This window comes from Megascapheus bottae, chromosome 7, assembly GCF_031878675.1.
Source record: "Megascapheus bottae isolate mThoBot1 chromosome 7, mThoBot2.hap1, whole genome shotgun sequence".
In the NCBI taxonomy this organism is placed as follows: domain Eukaryota; kingdom Metazoa; phylum Chordata; class Mammalia; order Rodentia; family Geomyidae; genus Megascapheus; species Megascapheus bottae.
The window spans coordinates 63,672,807-63,678,150 of record NC_143515.1 but is presented as its reverse complement, the minus strand read 5'-3'; positions in this window follow the sequence as shown (position 1 = coordinate 63,678,150).

The following is a 5,344-nucleotide window of genomic DNA, read 5'->3' as shown; positions in this document are numbered from 1 at the left end:
GGTTAAAGTGCTTGCCTAGCATGCATGAAGACCCGGGTTCGATTCCTTGGTACCACATACATAGAAAAAAGCCGGAAGTGGTGCTGAGGCTCAAGTGGTAGAGCTCTAGCCTTGAGAAAGTCCAAGGACAGTGCTCAGGCCCTGAGCTCAAGCCCAGGACTGGCAAAAAAACAAACAAACAAACAAAAAACCCTAATTGTCTCATTGATAGAAGAAAGATAAGATAGGTTGTTACAGTTTTGTAAAAAACTTAAAGAAAAAAAGAAAAAGGTAAAGCTAAGTACATGAACTTTCAATGAGTTCCTGATTTGATATTACAGGAGAAATAAATCAACAAAGGAAACACTGCATGATTATATATCATGTCGCAATTTTTAAGAATACAGGAGTTCATGTTCATTAGTTACACATGTGGGCAATCAAGCCAACCCTGATGATAGAAACTTTGAAGTGCTATATAGACCTTTTAATCCTAATAATCTGACATACATTTGCTAAAAGAAAAGGGAGTAACAGGCTAATACAAATAGCCGGCTATGCCTGCACTAGAGGTTGATACAAAACAAAAGCCACATTTTTTCTGATCAGAGAATTCAATTGTTAAGAAATGCCTTTAGGCAATGTTACTCCTTGTGTAGAAATGGAAAAACAAAGGTGTACAGAGGCACAGAGCAAAGGACTGACCCAATTTTGTAATTTATTGGGGATAGAGTGATGACAAAGATTTCTTCTCCTGATCAAAATAGGAGATATCTCAAAATCTTGGAGGCTTGGCAAGATCACATAGAGAATATGCAAATTCCTCTTGAAAAAAGAAGGGATTAAAGCTATGAAAGAAATCATTAAAGGGACAGGAATCTCAGCCAAGTGTGGCTTAATGGAAGAGTACTTGCCTAACATGCAAGTCCTGGGTTTGATTCATCAGGACTACTTACACAGAAAAGACTAGAAGTGGTGCTGTGGCTCAAGCGGTAGAGTACTGGCCTTGAGAAAGTTCAAGGACAGTGTCCAGGTCCTGAGTTTAAGCCCCAAGACTGGCAAAAAGTAAAAATAAAATGCGATAGGAATCGCTTGTCTTTCAAGTTACCACAAAGAAGTAGGACATGTTTTAAAAAAAGAAAACTACATTCAAATTACTCAGTGAAAAGAGCAAACCAATGATTTGAAATCACAGAATGACTTGCACAGAGATATCAATGTAGAACATTTTCCTCTCAGAAGTGGTGATGAGAATGAAACAGAAATAGCAAAAATCAAAGAACAAATGAAGGTAGTCTCCTCAAACAGGGCCACAGAGAGAAAGCCAGTCAGAGAAGATGAATTAGAGAAACAAACCAACAAAAACATGGATCTGTTGTTGGGCCCAGTTCATACGTATAAGCCTAGCTCTTAAGGAATCTGAGATCTGAGGATCACGGTTCAGAGCCAACCTGAGCAAAAGCGTCCATGAGACTTCTCTCCAATTACCTAGCAAAAAGCTGAAAGTTGACTGGCAGCTCAAGTGGTAGAGTACCAGCCTTGAGTGTAAAGGCTAAAGGACACTGTCTAGGCCCTGAGTTTAACACATACACACACACACACACACACACACACACACACACACACACACACACACACACACACACACACACTGCAGCAGTACATACTTTAGAAACAGAGAAACAGAGTAGGGTATATATACTCTGTCTGGAGGGTAGACAGCCAGCTTCTTCCAGAGAGTCACTCATCAGACAACTCTCACAAAGCCTGGATTATAGCACATGATCCATTAGGACAGTAGCACCGTTCATTTAAAATGACAGGGATGGCAGGAAGGTACTAAGGCTTGAATGTGGTTTGACCCCAGAGGCTCGTGTATGGAACTATACTCTCCAGTATGAGCTTGTTAAGAAGTGCATGATCTGTATAAAGTGGGATGTGGGAAGGGAGGAGTTGAACATTGGAGAGGTTTAAGGAAGTTCTTCAAGGGCATTCTAAGTTCTTATCAGGGTGAGTGTTCATTGAAAAGGGAGAACGATCCTTGAATCAGAGGCTACATGTGGAAGGGTCCGGTCTTGTCATGTGATCACCATGTCTCTCATACTCTCCCACCATAATATCTTCTGTCTTGAAATAATGTAGCCATAGGTGACTTGCCAGCGCTGGTGCTATGCTGTTCAGACTTTCGATCTCCAAATAAATAGATCGCTTTCCTTTCTAAGAACTTAGCTTCCATTATTTCACTATAGGAATAGAAAAGGAACTAATGTGGAAGGAAAACAATGGCTCAAGAAGAACTTGTGGCATGGCTTAGGGGAGACATGGGCTCTCTGTGGTCTTCCTGCTGTTAGAGCCATGTATCAGTTTCACCATCTTGGAGCTGAAATGACTTCTTTTTATGACAAAGTAGGTGATAATGCAGGCCAAATTCCAGTTCTGTTGTCACAAAGGTGTCAAGGAGGGAGCAATATTTTCCTCATCAGAAAACAAGTTCCTGATGGGGGAAAATTGTGGGCCCATTCTTGGGTAGAACTTTGAAAATGTCCTTAACTGGATGCCCTCCTAGATACTCAATGACCTACTTCAGCTTCCAGGAAAAAAAAAATCTGGAGGGGTGAAAAACCATCTTACACTTTAGATATTGCCATTCACCAGATAAAGACCTTTAAAAACTCTATTAAGCAGATACCTTGAATTTGTTCAAGTCCCAGTACTAGCATACACAAAAAACAAATATCTCTTAAATTAGTTTTGCCAGATGAAAACATTCTGAAGACTGGCATGTGACAATGTGACTAGAACTATAAGATATGCACTTGAAATGGGAACTCTGATGATTCATGTATATTGCTAGTGTTTTCTTAAATCTCTGTAAGGAGCTACAGGGAGGTTGCAGGCAGAATGTGAGCAAAAGTACCAGGTACCAAGTTTAAGTCGTGGTCTTAAAAACAAAAGAAACTTAGGACATTTTAAGATGAAGTAAAACAACGCTGTCCTATTCTGGGAAACATTTCATCACTAAGAATTATGGTAGCATGGCTCTGCCTAGCTGAGAAGGCCCTTTCACACACCTTTCTGACATCCATGTCAACTGGTAAGTGTGAAAGGTTTTGTCATCACCATTTTATGCAAGCACTGAATGAGATAATAGTTTGTTTCTAGTCCAAGGAGGCACAAGAACTAGAATGACAGCAAGCACCGTGTTCTAATGAATCTAAAAACAGACAGAAGTTAAAGGGAGAGGTTGAGAACTTATATCTGTGAGCTTCCATGCCATCTCAGGCACAAGGATCCTACACCACAAACCTATGGAGTGGATTCTACTAGATCCTAATTTTAAAGTTGCGAGGCCTTTTAGTCTCCAAGAGGTTAAGAAACTTTCCCAAGTTGCCCAGTTAGGCAAAGACGGTTCAGTAAGAGTCTCAGGCAGCTCCAGGAGATGGCTCATGAGGAGGCAGTGATTTGGCAATGACTTAGCTTTGTGTCCCTCATTGTCCTTTGATCCTAAGTACCTTGTGACAGTTGGCTATGCTGTTAGGAGGAGGAGTTAGAACAGGTAGCCACAGGTACAAAAACCAAACCTCCTTTCAAAGGTTAACGGAAAGGGGAACCAAAGCTAGCAATTTGGAGATGCAGAGGAGAAAGCAAAATTGCAAAACCCCTGTAATTACAGTGTCACAAGAGAACAGGCCAAAGGAGGAAAGGCTGTTTTAGAAAAGACAAGAGGAAGAAAAAGGTATAATGATTTTTTTCTTGCCAATGCTACATTTATTTAAAAAAAAAAAGCAATAGGCAATGTTTGTAGAAAATACCTGGATTGAATGGGGAAAATTATAAATAATTTAACATTGAGCTAATTTTCAAACAATTTTAAATGCAAAGGAATCAGATTATACATGAGAAATGCTTAAATTACAAAAACTGTTATACAAAAGTTAGAGTGGTACTTATTTTTATGTGAGTGTATTTGTAATAAAACTGGAAAGACAAAACTCCAGCCAAGCACTCAGGCTGCTCAGCTGGGATCTGTGGCCACTCCTTTCATCCCTTTATCTTCTTAAATTACAGCTATGTTCCACCTCTGCCTCTAAGGCTTGATGTGGACCAGCTGTTGAACAGCTGGCCTGCGTTTACCCCAGGTAGTGGAATTTTAGGAATCAGTTGAGCAATTGCTCCACTATGGGCTGTCTGGGGGTTTGCAAAAGCCCAACACGATGCCAAAAGACCCTTGTGAGATCAGTAGACTCCTTGAATGGGGTCACAGAAACTCACATGTTAGGTGGGTGCTGTGTTCTGGCCTGGCAGGAATGCTATGCTGGAATTAAGGTGGCTTGAGGATACCTGAGCTATTACAAGGTAGGAAAAGAACTCAAGTCATTTCCTAGGTGTTTTCAAAATATTTGATTAGCTATGTGGCCATGTCCCTGACATAAACCAACACTTTTCAGGTATATATCTTCTTTCTTTGCCTTTTTTTTTTTTGGTCTAGATCACTCTTCCCTTTTTCTTTTCCTTTCTGTTTACTTATACCAGTTCTAGAGCTTGAACACAAGGCCTTACATCCTCATTTGGCTTTTTCTCTCAATACTGGCTTTCAGCCACTTCAGTCCCACCTTCACTTTTGGCCTTTTGCTGGTTAACTGGAGATAAAACTCTCTCAGATTTATTCTTTCCCTCGCTCTTCCTTCTCGTCCCTTCCCTCTCCCACTCCAAGCTGGCTTCAAATCTCAACCCTCACATCTCAGCCTCCTGTGTAACTAGGATTACAAGCATGGTTCTTCCTCCTTCTTTTACCTTTATTCTTATAATTTTTTTTACCTTTGCCGATTATTATTATGTCTTTCTGTTCTCTCTTACTCTATGTTGTGCTCCCTTTCTTTTATTACTCTAGTTTTTTGGCCATGAACTCTTTTCAGAAATAGATAATATGAGGCTAAGAGATGGACTAAAATGGAGTAGAGTTTGAAATGAAACATTGAGCTGAGTACATGGCTCTGGTCTGTAATTCTAGCAATGGGGGCAGGGTGGGCTCAGAAGAATTGTAGTTTAGACAGTCCCAGATAAAAGGTTCAGGAAGCCTCACCTTAATTAATAAGAAAGCTAAAAATTGTGGTATGTGCCCATTATCACAGCTATAGCACTAAGTAAAAGTAGGAAGACCATGGTTCAGGCAACACAGGCAAAAACTGAAACCCCCAGGCTGGAGGGCCTAAATCTTGTAGAATGCCTCCCTAGCAAGATAGCAGCTCTGAGTCCAAACCCATGTACCACAAAAAAATGAAGGAAGAAAGGAAGGGAAGCGGGGAGGGAAGGAAAATTGGTCTTAAACCATGTGATCTACAGATAGTTTCCCCTTAGAAGCAGC